At 38.2% G+C, this 18,477-nt stretch overlaps 1 protein-coding gene across 1 annotated transcript in view; it reads left to right on the top strand.

The window, feature by feature from the left end:
- The first annotated feature begins 3,901 nt into the window (after positions 1-3,901).
- The window catches only part of LOC109405617 (insulin-like growth factor-binding protein complex acid labile subunit), a 433,323-nt gene continuing 418,747 nt past the window's right edge, over positions 3,902-18,477 (top strand). The window contains exons 1-2 of the mRNA XM_062849913.1: positions 3,902-4,055; positions 13,482-14,178. The gene's annotated coding sequence lies outside the window, so the exon portion shown is untranslated. The remainder of the gene's footprint in view (positions 4,056-13,481; positions 14,179-18,477) is intronic.

The raw sequence follows: 18,477 nt of genomic DNA, 5'->3' as shown, positions 1-18,477 counted from the left end.
GGAAGTCGTGCAATTGTCAGTTGGAGAACTAGATTGGAATAAATTTCCATGGGGAAATAAAAAATCATCAAATCGTGCTACGCGGTCTCCCTATGCTCGCTGTAGGCAAAAGCTTGCCTTCCACCACCAGGTTCGCTAGTGTTCAGCTATCAAACGAGCAGTGCTTTCCGTGGAGAAGATTCACCCCCGTGCTCACAGCCGAATTCTTCGAAGCAGATCGCAAACTCTGATATGCAGGTGCGAAACAGCTAAAAGCAGAAATATATTTGCATGTTTAGTTCAATGATGTCTTATAGTTTCACATTACACTCACATTATTCGGTCTTACGCTTATTTTAGGATAATATCTAACAATTTCAGCCGTAACATCTTTGTGCATTCATCTGCGATTATAGAATTTAAGGTTAGAATAACAAATCATAAAACTTCTAGTAACTCACTGTAGTTTCATCTGTGTTAAACTAGGTTAATATAGCATGAATCTATTCTTAAGCATTTTAACTTTTAGCTGAAAGTAGATTAAGATTTTAGACTAATAATTTAAATAATTCATGAATAACTCTTCAAATTACACTTCATGTGCCCTGTCTTCACTACACTTTTGCTTTGACAGTTCTATCTCCTGTACATTTAGCATCGATCATTGTCATGATCGACTATCATGATTATTCCGTTGCGATGACACCGTACGGCAGTGCTGGCAGCAACACAAATGTTTGACCTGAAACAGAGGCTGACTTCAAAAACATGGCCGAATAGCAGCCGGTTGGGTTTAGGTAACCTAATGAACAATGGAATAGTCTCAGATTATATTTGGGAGACCCAGTAGTGCTCCAGATCCAGTTCGGGGTACCCGACCGAAAGTGACCATAAGGGTCAGCTAGGCTCAAACCACATAAAAGCTACCAGTAGGGTTGCATAACCAGCGTTTGGTGCTTCGCCGGAACTACGAAAGTGAATAAAATCAATGCAAGCGATAAACATATGTAAGAGAGCAAAATCTTGGCAAATTAAGTCCAAATACAAACAGATATCTCACTATACTCACTAGCGTGGTTCAAAAAATCGTTTTTGCTCCACACCACTTACTCGGTTCCTAACCAGATTATATGCCTCCTCCCAAAATTTGACCTCATTTGGTTGAAAATTGAGACTGCACAAGCCCTTCAAAGTTTGTATGGGAATTACTATGGGAAAACGATGTTTTTCATCCAATCCACCGTAACATTTTCCTAAGTGCCCTAGTGGGTTAGTTGACCCTTGGTAATCCTAGGCTACTCTATCAGCTACAACTTTGCAGAAGACCGCATTCAAATCGGACGCCTCATAGTTACCGATTTTTATTCAGAATCGAAATCTTTACTCATGATGGTTAAACTAATCGGTGGGCACCACTGCATTTTGCAGCGGAACATAGTAGCCATGATTTCAGTGTGCTATCTTTGGCGCCATATGCAGCAATGTTGCCTGCTGGGAAGCTGGAGGATCACTGTTAAAGTTTGCCCAGTTGGATACAAATCGATACCTAATAAATGAGGCGTCCGATTTGAATGCTGTCTTCGGCAAAGTTGTAGCTGATAGAGTAGTCTAGGATTACCAAGGTTCGACTAACCCACTAGGGCACTTGGAAAAATGCTACGGTCGATTGAATGAAAAACATTATTTTCCCATAGTAATTCCCATACAAACTTTGATGGGCTTGTGCAGTCTCAATTTTCAACCAAATGAGCTCAAATTTTGGGAGGAGGCATATAATCTGGTTAGGAATCGAATAAACGGTGTGGAGCAAAAACGATTTTTTGAACCACACTAATACTCACTACCTATCGATCTTGTTTTCAACGGTTGATTCAAGTATTCATCAGTACGCAAATTGAACGCTCACGGCGCACGCCGCGTTTTTGCCCCTGTTTACTCACTACCACCGTCTAGCTAAACGTCCCTGAGACCTCTGTAATGCTATTGAAACGTCAACGAAACTTGTCTTAAAGGCTTATCGAACGCCCCTGAAGTCCCCTGGAACCCCATGGCGTAGAAGGAGGTTCCAGTGTAGTTGCAGAGGAATAATTTTCGTTCGACTCCATTAATGTTTATAAGAGCGGAACAAATTCTTACACTGGGAGTTTTGACCTGAAGAGCTGGTTACTCTCTAAGTTTACTTTGAGTAATTTCGATGACACCGCTGAAATTGTTATTTATGCAACAAGTTGCAAAATGATGATTTTTTCAGCACGAATCGTACATTTAACCAACGAGGCTTGCCGAGTTGGATAAATACGACAAGTGCTGAAAAAATCGAGTTTTGCAACGTGTTGCATACAACATTTTTTGCAATTATGTTAAATACCCTTAAGTATGATCATTTCTGACTGCTCAGACAGCTCTCAGCTAAAACCACGTGCGAGCATCCATGCGCACAAGTCCATTTTTTTCAATCAGGTAGGCTATGTTAATTAGTGTCACAACTACTCGGAGTCGCGTCGTCAACGAGCGTTTTTTGTGCTGCTGCTTCTAACTCTACGTCTGTTTGGCTGCTCAAATCAGAATTAGAATCGCTTTTATTCAGGTTCGATCTGCCGAACAGACATAGGAGCAGCCATTGAATAGACAAATGTATACGGAAGAACAATAGTGCTTCAGGAAACTTGTGAAAAGTGTACCATTGCAAAATTGCCGAAAAGTAGTACTTTTCGGAACTCTTAAAAGTGCTGAAAAGTACTACTTTTCGGCACTCTTAAGCTAGTCAAGAAAAGTAGGCCGCAATGTTATGGCACGTAATTGCAAAAAAAATCTTTTTTTTTTATCTGAAGAAGGTATATAGCTATATAAACTGCAAGGTATTGTAAAAACAATTCTATTTTAAGGTTTTACAAAATGAAGACTAAAGAATTATTTTCACAACTGTCTGTGTATGCAATGAAATGTAGTACACGTTACGAAATCACTTCTTATCAAAATTTCCAATATGTGTCTACATAGATTCTGGGTGTATTACTGCCTCTTTTTTTGCGCGCAATAAATCCTAGTCAGTCACCGACCGTGCAACGACGGCCTGCCTATCCTCGTAATCTACATCTATCTAGGCTACACAGCGACTGCGGCACACCAAAACAGACTGTTTATTTTTCAAATTAGGGGTTGTGAATCGGTGAACGACTATCAGCAGTCAGTAGTCAGTCGGTGCGGTGGTAGCAACAATCAACGATGGGACGAACGGATGGGTGGGGTGACGGACGCACGCAAAGGACGAAGGACGCAGGACGAAAACGAAACCGAAAGCGCATAATGCTTTTATGCTACCGACCGTATCTCGCGTGCTTCCCTCCGCATGGAACACAACGAGATGATGAAAATGCTGTGTGCTCCGGGCTGTGAGTCTGAAACACAAATCGCGAGAAGTTCTCTTTCTCTCGCTTCACATGATGGATTTCCGAGAGATCCGGTGAATCATCGCACCTCGCAAGCGCCCAACTCCCAAAGGTTCACGATGCACATGCGATGTTTTCCTCTCTCCGCGAAGGTGAGATTCCTCTTTATGCTGCCGTTCGTTGTTCGTTATGCTTCTGGGTCGTGCAAGCGCCCATTCTTTCAGAACAACAGAGACCTTCCTGCGGAGAGCGCAGTTGACGCAACCGAGCCGGGGTCCTCACCACCGCACAGCTGTGAGCGTGGTCGGTGTGGTGGGTCAGACAGGCAGGCAGGCCGGATGAGGTTCACGACGATGATGTTTATGATGACTATGTGTAGCGCGCACAGCATATAGCAATAGCATAGGTGGCCGCGGATGATGACGACGACGATGCCGATGAAAGGGCTCAGTTTACCTCCGACCACGATCGGATCTGGATGCGTTTCGGCTTGGCTATTGTTTCGGATTATCGGTTGACGTTGTCGTCATAGTTGCTGCGTGGTGCATGGTTAGCGTGTCGTTGCGAATTCATGGTGGATTGTGGACTATTGTTTAAAGAAAATAAATCTGATAATTAGACAGCCTGCGGTTCGGGTTTAATCGAATTTAATGGGGTACAGTGGTTTCCGGCCGAGCTTCGTATGAGGTAATCCTTTCTCGGGAATCCTAGCTGTGCGAACCCCTCGGGCAAAGTTACGCTCGCAAAATCGTGGTGTTTCAGGAAATTACCCTCCAGGGGGAGTTGCCTACAAAAGGAAGCACCGGGCTTGAAACACACAGAGAAGGAAGGCGAGAGAGAGAGGGGGATTAAAATTTAACGACGCATCAGTGCAAACCGGATCTGTGTCGTCTTTAACCGGGCGGTGGTGCTGGAGTGTTTAGTGTAGTGAACGGCGAAGTGGAATAAAACCACACAGTAGGGTGCTGGCAAGGATTCCGGCGAATAAATCAAGATCAACGCCCATCCAAAATACAACTGAACGGTGTGGTGAACCTATGGGTACCAGATGAAGCGGATGAAGCGAAAGCAGCATCCGAGTGCAGCAGAGCATTTCGATGGTGCCTGGAAGAGCGAGTGCTAGAAGCGATTATTGGATTATCGGCGATTTGTTTTGATTTGGGAAATTTCGCTGCCATTGAAGTCGCACGGGAACACAGGATGTGCTCTATCTCTGGTTTCTCCGGTTCGTTTTGTTCCTTTCGGGAAAGGATAGTGCAAGGAGAAATGTAAACAGTGCATCTGTAGCATCGCGTTGTGGGCTATGGATTTGTGAACTTTTGGTAGTTACATACTGAAAGTACCCTAACGCATTAATTACAAGGGGCTCTGAACAACATATTTGTTTTAAAACAAATAAGAAAGTGAAGAATCATGAAGAAGCTTGGATAAACCGTGATTAATGATATCATTTTGTTGTCTAAACAAAAAATAAGTGGAAGAAATCATATACTTGACACACATACAGACAGACATTTAATAACATTTTCAGTATTTTGATTGTGGCATTGACTAAGAAGAAAAAAAACTCGACACTCCAAATCTTCTAGCAATCATTTTTAAAGTGAACATATAGCCTATCAGTGCATATTTTTGTATAAGAAAGGTAAATAGAAAATAACGAAAACTTGCAGTGAACATTGAATAGTATGGACATACCGATAGAGCTCATGATTTTGTAGAAATTACTAGTGGCAACTCTGTTTGATATAAATACGGAAATAAGTGCAACCTAGTGCAACTATACAATATATGGTAATAGAATACAGGCATACCTCGATAGTACGTACACCACCGCTTCGTTTACTGTACGTACTATCGAAACGTACGTACTATCGAATCACAAATTTTTATTTCAAATTTCATTTTCAAATCAAAGAATGTTATTTCTAGAACGTCAGGATTGCCATAAAATTACTTGTGGCCCTAAGTGGCCTAAGGGTCCGTTCATTAATTACGTAATTTTGCTTGTTTATTGGAAAAATCTTCTTGATCTCTGGGGATGCTTCGTAGAGGCATCTCGTCTCCGGAAACTTATATTGATTTTATTTGAATTATCTTTTGGAACCATCCAACCTGGTCTAGATATAATTAAATCGATCTAGATCAGTTATATATTGTTATAGAAACATTCTAGAAGTATTTTCTCCTGCAATATTTATTGCCATGATATTTTCAAAATTTTCTGAACATTGCTCCTTCTAGGACACCTGCAAGAGTTTAAATTTTTACGAGAAGGGATTCCTAGAGGTATCCCGGAGATCTTGGAGGAATTCATGGAGAAATCCCGGAACGAAATTCCTGGAGGTATTCAGGAAGAAATTCCTAAAGAAATTCTGGAAGTCCCGGAATTCGGGTTCACTCAAAAACAATTGAATTGGTACAGCCTACAGGACACTGCAAGCCGCGGTTGCTAAATATTATTTTTTTTCTAAGTTTTTGATGTTTTGTGACCTTTTTGTTTACGTTCGGACTTCAAGAGATTATTTCCAGAATTTCTCCAGAAGTTCCTGGAATCCTCCAGGAATTTCATCCGAGATTCTCCGAATAGTTTCTTTTATGATGTCTCTGGATTTTTTTTTTTGGCTTCCAGATGGTATTCCTGGAAATTCTAGCAACTTTACCCAGAATTTCTCTAGGAGTTTCTTCGGAAATTGTATAAGAAATTCTTACCGAGATTCCTGCAAAAACTCCTTGCAACAATCCGTAAGGATTTATTCCTGGAATTTCATACGAGATTCTTCCCGGAGTATCTTCTAGAAATTCTACAGGAATTCCTACTGAAACCCTTCCAGAAATCCTACAAGATCCCTGGCAAGAACTTCATTCAGTATTTCTCTAAAAGCTACTGTGAGATCCCTCCAGGAACTTCTTCCGGTATTTTTTTGGGAGCTACTTCTGATTCAAGTATTCCTTCTGGGATTCCTACAATAATTTCAGCAGGTAATCTTTCTGGAATTCTTCCAGGATTCTTTCAGAAATTCCTTCCGGGATTACTCCGGGAATTTCTTCTTGGTGACTGTCAGGAATTACTTTTCAGGAACTTCTTCCGGGATTCCTGTTAGAGCATCTTCGAGCATTTCTTCGAGATCTTTTTCCAGGAACCATCTAGGAACTCGTTTTTGATTTCTACCAAGAGCTCCGTCAGGAATTCCTGCAGACGCTTCTGGAAATCTTTTAGAAGTTTGTAATGGAAACCCTCCTGGAGTTCATTATGAATTTTATGGAGTATTTTGTTTTTGGAATTTCTCATGTAGTTTCTGTAGGATTTTCTTGAATAAACACAGGAAAATGCAACTTAGTCATAGCTCCCTCCTAGAGGAATTCTAGAAAAAGTTTGTGAAGAAACCACGGAAGGAATGCCCTGAAGAGTTTCAGAAAAAAATACTAAGGTAATCCTAGAAGGAGTAATGCTGAAGGAATCTCTAAATTAATTTCTACAGAAATCCAGAAATCTCTGGAAGAATCTCGAGGAACTTCCTGGAACAATCCTGACAAGAGCTTTTGACGGAACCCCAGGCGGAACCTGGGAAAAACCCTAGAGGGAACTTCTGATGGAATCCTAAATTAACTTCCGGAAAAATTTCTTTAAGAGCTTACGGAATCCCAGAAGAAAGTTCTGGAACAAGTTTGTGGACAAACCACAAACCACCCCCCCCCCCCCATTTTGAATTAAATCCATCCATTCATGATAAGTTGGCGATTTTTTTTAAAGCGAGAGACGATTTTTTAAAGTCCGAATCGTAAACAACAAAACCACGCAACGTTAAAAACTAAGAACATTTTCCTTAGCAATAGCGGCTTGCACTGCCCTACGGTACTCAAAGTTGTTTAAATTTCCAAACTCATGGAAAACTCTCAAATATTTCATACGTAGTCAAGTGTTATTTTGGGAGTTTTTGAAATGTTCTACTTAAATAGATGAACGCTTGTCCGCACATAACGAAAACGTGGTGTATATTTTGGCCTGTAGCACAGTTCAGTAGATTCTTGACAAGTTTTTCCAAAGGTCTTATGAGACATATCTTAGAAACTTCAGGTGGAGTCATGTTTAGAATTTTCAACATTATGCTTCTATGACGTTTTTGGCTCTACAAAAAAAATCGCAATAAATTTGTCAATTAATTCTGTCACATCATTACCGTAAGTCTGCTAAAATTTACCAAAATCTTTAATTGTGGAATTTTCAAAACTTTAGTACACATAAATTATCCTACTTATTCCACAGAAAGAAGTTTTGAGAAATTTCCTCAGATCTTTCTCGAGCAGTTAATACGATTATAAGGTACATAGACATTCTTCATTCTTTTGTTATAACTATTATATTGTGAAGCACTAGAACTAGAGTTTTACTAAGTATTCATGAATGAAAATATGTAGTTTAAAAAATCTCGGGAGACCCCTCGAAGTGTGACGTTATTTTTTTATAGGTTTAAAAAAATCTCTTCGGAACAACTTCCAACCGAAAATCTTTTGAATATCATGTGACATCAGGGATGCCAGATAATAGTTTGAAAAATTTGCACGACTCTTTTGAAAGATGAAAATCATTGGTTAAGTCTTTGGAAGCTCATGAGTATATTTTAGAATGAAAAAATAGTAGAATACGATAAACAATTGAGGAAAAAAAGCTCAAGTCAGTATTGAAAATTTTCTTGAAAAAAATCCTGACTATCTTTTATGGATTCTTTTTGTAAAATAGGTACTTTAGTAATAGAAAATGTTGTCTCTATAGGGTAGTGGACGTATTTTGGCCTAGGGCATGTATTTTGGCCCACCTTGGGAATTGGGAATTACATTTATCATATAATCTCTACAAAATCTTGGCAAAAGATTATTGGAAGTTCGTATAATAATGTTGCGGAGATTTTGCCAAACGTCTCGACCTCTTTTTGGTCTTATTTTGGGGTTTATCGATATTATCATCAAATCCGTCTGCATAGAACTGTCGGGATCTGGGAAATTATTTCATACATCAAGGTGGTAAATAAGAAATTCTCGTAGCTCTTTTTTAATTTATTGTCACAAATACTTCCCCTTGTTCAAGCACTGCACAAAATAATTACCCAGACCCCGACAGTTATATGCAAAAAAATTGACGAAGAACGATAATATCGATTAATCTCTGAAAAATACCAAAAACCTGGTCAAAACGTTAGGCAAAATTAAATAGCATCGTTTGCTTTCCTCGAGACTGCTTAGCCGTTTCCGTAGCATACCAAGTAAAAGATGTTGACATCGTTATTTTTTACATTTATCCAACATTATCTAAGGTGTTCACGGACGGAAATTGGCTCAGAAAATGGTGGAGCAAAACAATGTCGGGACATTTCTTTCCATGACATTTCGTGATATTCCAACCCTGAGCTCAAGTTTAAAATGCTTGAACAACAGTGACAGAAAAATCTAAGGTGAGTTTCTGGTAAAAACAATCTGTAAAAAATCTTGTGCTATTTTGGAAGATGTTTTACAAAAAACCTTTATTAACCTCATTAGGGCCATTTTTGACCCGAACCATACACTACATCAGCGAGCTGCTCTCAACGACTGCTTTAGGAAGGTTAAGACATTTTCAAGAAATTATTAAATTCTCTAAAAGTATCAAACGATTGCAGGCGAAAACTTTGCTGCCATACATATCAATATGAGGTTTTCTGCATCTCGATATAATGGTTATCAAAGAAGAATTTCTGGTGGAACTCATGGCTGTATTTTTCGAGTATTTTACTGATAAGAATTTCCGTGGCACAATTGTAGTAATGCTTAATAAAATTACAATAGAACTGTTGGAACAAATTCAAAATACCTGATTTTTCTTATTTTTGTATGGGAAAATCGAAAAATCGTCAATTATTGGGGGGGCAAAACCATGCTTGCCCCCCTTAAGTTGGCGCCTATGTTCACAACTAAAACAAATTAAAAAAAAAATAAAAATTGAAAATTAATAGACGGTTTCAGCCGATTTTTTTTATTTCCATTAAAAGAAAAAGTGTTATAAGCACTTATTTTGTATTTCTCAAGAGTTAAATATTTTCGTTTTTCTTTGGAAAAAATGCGCATTTAACAATCTTGATAAAATTCTGAAGTTTCTCAAGGATCTTTTTATATTAATTAAGAATATTTTCTTAAATCCCCTGAAAATTACAGAAGGTTTTAACAAAGTTGTCCATAAGAACCCATCTGCCAATTTCTTTAAGAATAATGCAAATATACTTCCTCAAAGTATCTACAAGTTATAATCGAGGAATGTCTGCCAATGTCTCAAAATTTCTTTGAAATTTGATATTAAAAAAACCTAATTAATCCACCTAGCGGTGATGGCGCCTTTCTCGTGCCTTCGAAAACCCAATTCAACAAAACTCAAGTGACATGTTGATGAATATCGCACTTTCATACGTTTAACAAGAATCCATTTCATGGCATTAAAAATCATATCATTTATGTGGATTTTGATGTTTGAGCCTCAAAATCTTAAGAAAAAGACGCTATCTTAAATTTTGAGCAGCCATTTTGGATTTAAGTTCACCATCTTGGATATTCTGGTCGTTGTTTTTAAACCCCGGACCGGATATCTTCTACATATCGAATATACCCATATTTTATGATTCTAGAGCCTAAACCTCCGTTTACAAGTCGCTATCTTGAATTTGGAGCCGACATCTTAGATTTTAGGCCACCGTCTTGAATATTGTGGTCGCCATTTTTTAACTCCCGTCGTTTTCTCCTTACCAAACATACCCATATTGCATGGTTTTATAGCATAAAACTTCATTAAATAGTAGCAATCTTGAATTTGGAGCCGCCATCTTGGATTTTGGACTGACATCTTCACAATTTTGGGACTCAGGACATCTTCCTCATACCAAATATACCCATAATGCATGGTTTTAGGACCTTAAACTCCACTGAACAGTCGTCATCTTGAATTTAAAACCGTCATCTTGAATTTGCAGCCGCCATCTTGGATATTCTAGTCACCATTTTCGGACTCCAAACATCTTCCTTATTCCCAATATACCCAAATTGCGTGGTTTTAGGGCCTAAAACTCCATTAAACAGCCGCCATCTTGGAATTTATTCCGCCATCTTGGATATTCTGGTCGCCATTTTTTGACTCCAGACATCTTCCCTATACCAAATATTCCTATATTGCATGGTATTAGAGCCAAAAACTCCACTAAACAGCCGCCATCTTAAATTTGGAGACGCCATCTTGGATTTTAGATCGCCATCTTGGATATTCTTGTAGCCAATTTTTGGAGTCCAGGCTTCTTCCTCATTCCAAATATACCCATATTGCATGGATGTAGAGTCTAAAACTTTATTAAACAGCCGCCATCTTGAATTTGGAGTCGCCATCTTGAATATTAGGCTGCCACCTTGAATTTTGGGCCGACATAATGGAATTTTAGGTTTCTTATGTTGATTTCCGCACAAAAATCGGCAACCATTCCAAAAGTTACAAAAATCGCCGCAGTATGATATGTCGCATGATAGGGCTTGGTTCAGTAACAATTTTAATTTTAAAAAAAAGTTTTTATGCGATTCAAATATCCTAAAGATAAAACCATTGATGCCGACTTAAAAATGCTCTCGAGTTCTTGTATGCCTCAATAAGCCCACGTTCTGGCTAGTTGGCCCAGTCTTATTGGGGTCTACAGGACTTCGTATGCAAACCGGCTTAGGATTTCGGGTTGTATCATAGTTTTATCAATCTTCTAAATAAAACCATCTTCTGACTTGTCAATTAATTGTTTTGATTATTTTTCACTCTCAATGTTCGATCGTCAGAATAAATTATGCTTTGGTTGTTTATCCAGCCATCAATTGGAAAGATGCAGATATGGAATTCAGATTTGTTTTCCTATTCAATACGTGTCAGGAGACATGCCGCGGAAAATTTGTGGTGAATGTGACTGTGATAATGACTAAAACTAAGTGCTTCACACAAACTATGCATAATTTGGAAGTTAAACGCATTTAATTAACTCGGTGGAATTGGGTGCAAAAAGGTTTTTTCAACACATAGGAGTTTAAAAGACATTATGTATTTTTTCTGGCAAAATAAAATGACGGAAACGTGTTGTATGGTTTAATTTGATATTTTTTTATCTGTATTAACGAGATGTTTAGCCCTAGGCTAGTTCATCGTGATAGTCAAGTGTTCTAACCATCACACCAGGTCCGCTCCACATAATTTGATCTTAAGCTGTACGTGAAATCATAAAATTGAGTAATATTTGTTCTGTATTTACATGAATTATCCCGGCTAGGCGACATATTTTTCTGATAAAACTCTGTTTTCCTGATGATTCCTCCAATAGGGCTAACCCTCCTGAGGTAGTCATAACTGAGCTCATGATAGAACTAGCGGTTTTATCACAGCATTTTTTTGGTTTATGTTACGGCCACGAAATCTTTTGTTGGTTTTATGCATTGCCTCGCAGTTTTGTGTATTTGTTTACAAAAAAAAATCTCTCCGGCAACAACCGCAAATGCAAATCTTATTGAAATGGTATATAATAAGTGATAAAACCAATTCATGCCTACTTGCAAGTCTTTAATTGAAGATGTTTATAGCAGAAATTATATGATAGTTTTATGGAACGCCAAAGGTTCAAAGTAAAAAACTACCACATAAAACTTATTTAGAACAACTAGCTTTTTGACATGCTCGTATAAAACCAGGACAAAACGTGAATAAACCTTCAAGGCATGCTGATTGTTACTTGGGATATACGGTCAGTTCTACCGGTGCTGGTCCGGATCACTGAAAAGGTCATAGCTCTGGAACGCCTTGACCGATCCGGAATAATTTTTAATAGCAAACAATGCGGAAAAATTTCGGTTTGATTCGAGCTATAATCCGAAAAATTGACCAATGGGAGGTGCCTTAAAAATGAGTGAACTTTTTTGGCGCACAGACATACATACATACACACATACAGACATCATCTCAATTCGTTGAACTGAGTTGATCGGTATATGTGACTTGACTATCGAACTTCGTTGTTTGAGTGAACATATACATATACATTTATTGTACGAGAAAGGCGAAAATCCATTTTACCCATGTCATTATAAACTTTTTCATAATATATTTATTATTAGAAGATTATTCGAGCAAAGGAAAGTACTTTTGGTGCGTCTCTCAGTTGTAGATTTTGCCACAAATTCAGTAAATGTTTTGTAAAAAGTCCACGTAGATTCACGAAGTGTTACCCAGTCATGTACCAAAAAACGAAAATCAGGACAGTTAAAGTTAGCCGAAACACTAGAGACAAAACGAGAACATTATTTTCCCCCTGATGAAGGCACCATCCCTAAGTGCCGAAACGTTGGGTAAACAATAAACCCGTTTTAAGAATAAAGACTGCGTAGCCACTAAAAGTTTCCAGTTAAAGTAACAGTCGTTCCCTTAAAAGCAATATTTAAGTAGAACTGTTTTTGAGTTTTTCCTAAAAAAAATGTGCTTTACAGCTTTTAAAAATGTGGAATTAACTAAAACTCAAATATTTTGCGTTGCAGTCTACGAATTTTCAACTATTTTGCATAAATAGAAAGCTAAATATAATATGTTTAGATTCGTCTGAAGATTAGTCTGAAATCTGTCTGGTGATTCAAGACTGCACAATGTAACTATCGTAATAATTCATATGTATGTTGTCAAATGTCTGTCTGTTCATGTGTGTGATACTTTTGAAAGCAAATAAAAACATTTCAATTAGAACAAATTTTTCACATGATAGATTAAAAAGGTACTGAAAGTGTCTCAAAAGCCATCTGATACACACATAAGGATTCACTGCAATCTGATACAACGTTCTGCTGTAATATCAATAAAGTGTTCTGAGCTAATCACTTATCGAAGCAAATTAGGGGAAACGATGGCTGCGGAAGTTCTCTTAGCTGCTATTGCCAAAGGGGTGAATGTAGTAACTGAGGTCTAAATTAGACCTTTGTAACTTCGTTTACCCCTCTGACGATTAAAGGTTAACAAACTTCTGATGCCGCCATTGCCCCTTTAATTCATCAAACCAAATTCTAAACCAATATTTTACCTCTCTTTCAAAGTGTGAACCAACAGCTAACCTGCTGAACCTGAATCGAGAATCGAACAACTCGCAATATAGTGAACCCAAAGTGATCCAAAGGTAAAGTGACACCAACCTGAATCTGGATCCGTTCGAGCTGCATCCGGATTGTGTGTTTGTTCGGGGAATAAAAAGTGGTAACCAAGAAGCACTGAATGAAAAAAAAAACCCTCGAAGAGAAGGTGAAGCAACCTCCGTCGTCCGTCCGCTCTAGTTCCAACAACAACAACAACAGTTGGTGTGTTGTAATTCGATAATTGCTGATCGGATTATCGTTCGGAGGGTGGTGGCGGTTTCTACTTCTGGTGCTGTGCGGCCAGCTGCAAGTGGTACAAGTGTTCTGGAAAGGATAATCGTATACGGTTAGCTGCGAATACAGCAGTGAGAAGAAAGAGGGAAACCAAATCGCTGGAGGTCGTCGTCGTCGGTGTCCTTTCGGCGGGACGGTGTTGAGTTGAGTGATTGAAAAATATGAAATATTATACCGCCCACTGATTGGGACGTGGTGATTGTCATTGAAGGAGGGAAGAGTGTAATTGGAGTGACAAGTGATAGAGGGGGTGGAAGTTTTTTTTTTTTGCTGGAAGATTTGCTGCTAAAACAAGTAAGTTGGACAAGTGTGAAGCGGCACGGCACGTGTGGAGCTGATGTAGCTGGAATATCAACTGTTTTACAAGGTATTTATTTCGGTTTATAGTTATTGTGCTGCATATGAAACAATAGAAACTTGAAAGATTTTTTATAAGCATTGGCAATATCAAGGCCAAAATATAGTAGACTTCTAAATGCACATCTTGTTGATGCATTCCGAAGTCAACTATATTTCAGCTATGAAGTTTTTGATACATGTTTTGCCAAGTTTTGACCAAAGGCCATGTATATTATCTCTTACTTTATCTGTTTGGTTGCATTGATTTCAGAATGAAAAAAAAAATATTCAAAGGTTGAACGCTATTACGGCGAAACCGTGAAAAATACGGAAGATGTTTCATTCGGCTTTATTGAGAAGCCAGACCTAAAGAAAATTAGTTCCTTTAAGTTTGGAGCCAAAATAATACCTTATGAATATTGATCGCGCTTGTTATGCATAATTTTGAAAAGAGCAAAAATATCGTAATAGCATAAAAAAGCATTACTGAAATTTTATTATGCCTGCATACATTCTATTTTACAGTATCTAATAATAGTTTTGGGTCATGCTGCTTGACCAAAAATTAAAAAAAAAATCAACACTGCTACAGAATAGATGTATAAAAGTTGTTTTTAATTTATCCTCCTTCCCAACAAACATTGATGCTGTAAAATAGATGAATAAACCGCTCTAACGTCTGATTTTGAATTTTTGGCTGAATAAGCTGTTGTATAGCTATCATTGTTGGTTGGGTTATTTCCGAAAAACACGCTTTACATCAATTTGAATTATAAAATTATTCCAATTCTTGGTTTACGTGATTCTCAAACAACTGTTTGTACACAATATTTTGATTATTCGTAACTTTCATCACAACATCACATCTCCAAACAGACATGCACATGAACTTCTGAGAAACAGAGCGAACACGAACCTGGGTCTAGTCTGAATCTCAAACTATGGTCCTTTAAAATTTAATTCACTTGCTACCAGTATAAAGGGTATTACAGGTACAAGTATCTTTAAAAGATAGCTGAAGCAACATTTACTACGGAATGCAACCGAAGACAGCGTTTAGACTGTCAACCATTCCTTTCCATCAATGCATGGATTTTTCTGGCTGCTGCTAGTTTTTTGTCTGCGTTTTCACTTAAATTGTGGTTATAACATTAGAAATCATGAAAAAGCCACAATCATTATCACATCGTATATGTATAGTTTATAAGGATGTTTATTTTCTTTGGATTGGTTTAATCTGTGAATCCTTTCAAAGGAACAAAGTTCCACTGGTAATTCACATTATTTGTTTTGTTTATCTTGTATATTATTTTAGTAAGTGTTCATTACCAGAGGGCTCGCTGTGTGAGTTCTTTGGTGTGGGTGTGGTGTGGGTGAATGGAGGGTACACTTAAAATTAAAAAAAAAAAATCAGTTTGGAATCGATTCACGAACGTCGGGGGTACTTAACCTGTGTTCATTCTACACTGCTGTCGACGCTTGAAGATACCAGATTGCTAATGGACCACCCCAGAAGTATGGACGCAGTAAGAAAATTCTGGCATTTAAAAGCTCTGTAGAAATCCATTCATCAATTCTTAAAAAAAAAAACAAGAGTTCCTCCATAAACTTCTCAAAGGATAACTTTAGAAACTCTTCCACTGAATCCTTCAGAAACTGCCTTACAAACAATCGTTTAGAATTTTTCCAGGAATTCTTTCAGATACTTATCTGGATATTCCTTTTAAAATTTTAAATAGGATTCCTCCAGGAGCGGACCTGGTGTGGTGGTTAGAACACTTGACTATCACGTCGAGGACCTGGGATCGAATCCCACTCCCGACATACTCACAAAATGTGGGTTCTTCCTTCGGAAGGGAAGTAAAAAGTGGGTCCCGAGATGAACTAGCCTAGGGTTAAAAATCTCGTTAATACAGACAAAAAATAAGGATTCCTCCATAAAATTGTCCAAGGAAAATAGCCATGAGTTTCTTCGAAAATTTTTCAATGGACCCCAGACCGAATTGCTGGTCTGAAAATTTACCTATGACTTTTTTCGGAAACTCTTCCGGAGATTTTTTTAGAAATTTTCTGCAGAGCTTCAGATATTTCCTCATGAATCTCATTTAATATTTCTTGTTACATACCCTATTGTGTGGCACGCAGCTCTACTGTCCAGCAATACCCCTCGTTGAACGTCTGAGTTGCCAACGACTGACAATGCAATCGGGCTGTCATCCACAAGCGACGGGTAATGAGGAATAATAGATTAGATGACGAAGGCAAATGTGGTGTTCTTTAGCATACACAGTTATTAATTCTTAAATCATTCCCCAAAATTTAAACCACAAACGTTCAAATTATTACGTAGAATTGTCCTAGTGCGTGAAGAATTTTAGTACCCCAGTGAATGATTTCTAATTTTCTTATTTGAGCTCTTCAGGAATTAGACACACTGAATTGGAAATCGAGTTCGTTAGATAAACTAAGCTAGGTATAGATCTTATAAGCGGTAAGCAATCTGAAAGGAATTGAAATATTTACTCTAAAAATACTATTTAATGTTGATTGCAGCTTCAATCCGCTACACTGACAATCGCACAACGATATATATCGTTATACTTAAAGAGAAACAAAACGTAAGTACTTGTTTATGCCGGTTGGAACCCTTGTCAAGTAAACTTATATCTTTAGCAAGTGCTTTCATTCTCTTAAGCAGATTACATAAATCATCACTCAAACTTATATCTATACTCATGCAACATATAAATATTATAAAAACTTACATCTTCCTACGTTCATGCATAATCCTTTCCTAAACTTACATCTAGCATGCAAAACTTAGTCAAAAATAGATTGTTATCCACACTACAATAGCTACACAACATTTATAAGAGCTATTGAATCTAATATTTGAATTGTGATGAACTTACAGGAAAATTATAAATCTCCAACTACTATCGCGAATCGGATCGAGCTTAATAATTGTGGAAGAAATCCCCCTTCCAAAGTGTTGCAAATCGCAACATTTCTTCAAGACTAATTTTACGTAGATTTCAATAGGTTCCTTTTGAAACTCAACCAGTAATCACTTCAGACATTTTTCTAGGGACACGTTTAAAAAAACATCGGAAATTTCTCCATGGATTGTTTTAGAACTTACTACAGGTATTCCTTCAGAAACCCTTTCAAAGATTTTTTCATAAATTCCTCCAGTGGTTTCTTCAGAAAATTGTCCAGATATTCCTTCAGAAAATCGTTCAGTTTCTTCAGAAAGTCTAGCCTCTCCTTTGTTCAGTTATTGCTATGGGGATTCCATTGGAAGTTCCCGCATGAAAGTGTTGAAAAATTTTGGGATTCATTCAGAAAATCCAGCAGGAATTTATCCAAAAAATCTTTTATTATTACTTTTGTGATTTCTGCAGGGGTTAATTCCATCAGAATGCCCTTCCAAATAAGACGTGTGCTTCGTTGCCAACGATTATTCTACGCCGCCACTGCCAATCAAGATTTCTTTCTCACCTGCACTTCACGAGCCACCTGTAGAAAACTGATAGCAATAAAAATGAGCTGAGCTTGAGCTTGAGCTGAGCTTGCTTGAGCTTGATTGACCGCCCGTGGATGCTACTCCAGTATCGCCAGACCAGCTACACTCACACAAGGACCAATGAGATAACTGCCGGGGACTAGCAGGCATCTTCAGTGTGTGAGCGTTGGTGATCTTCTATTTTTAGGCGACAATGGCGCCTGCCACGTCAGGTTGCAGGTCAATGTGGGGAAGGGGTAAGGAAGTGATGATTGCAATCGTTTGTATCCACATCTGGCCGAATATACCTCTGCGCCAGCACAAATTCATGCGGATGTTGGAGTGTTGGTGGGAATTGGTTGGCAGAAGGTTCACACATTGGTTTGTGGATACCAGAGGAAGGTGATAGAATAGTGTGTTTTTAATATTTTGGCACAGCTCGCTTGATTGCATAACTTGTAGGCGTTTTTCTAATATCTAGGACTGTGACACTGTGCTGTGAAAGTTTGGAAGGAAGGGAAACGGCTTTTTCAACCCGTTTCTGTTCTAGCGATGGCTATGAACATGTGAATATACATGAGTTGTATATGTAGAGAGCAGAGAGAAAGTATATAGAAAGATACAAAGTAGGAGGAAAGGGACGGGCCAGGGATTGAACCCAGGACCTTCTGCATATAAATCAGAAGCGGTAGCCACTAGACCACCAAGCCCGTTAACTGATAGCAATAAAAATGGTAAATTTAAACAATTTGTACTTTTTACTGGTGCGTATTTTTGCAAACCTTGACAGATTGTCAACAACATTCTTGACGGCATTTTTAT

Source organism: Aedes albopictus, chromosome 2 (assembly GCF_035046485.1).
Source record: "Aedes albopictus strain Foshan chromosome 2, AalbF5, whole genome shotgun sequence".
Taxonomy (NCBI): domain Eukaryota; kingdom Metazoa; phylum Arthropoda; class Insecta; order Diptera; family Culicidae; genus Aedes; species Aedes albopictus.
The sequence above is the reverse complement of the archived record's forward strand: the minus strand, read 5'-3'. Positions and strand labels throughout refer to the sequence as shown.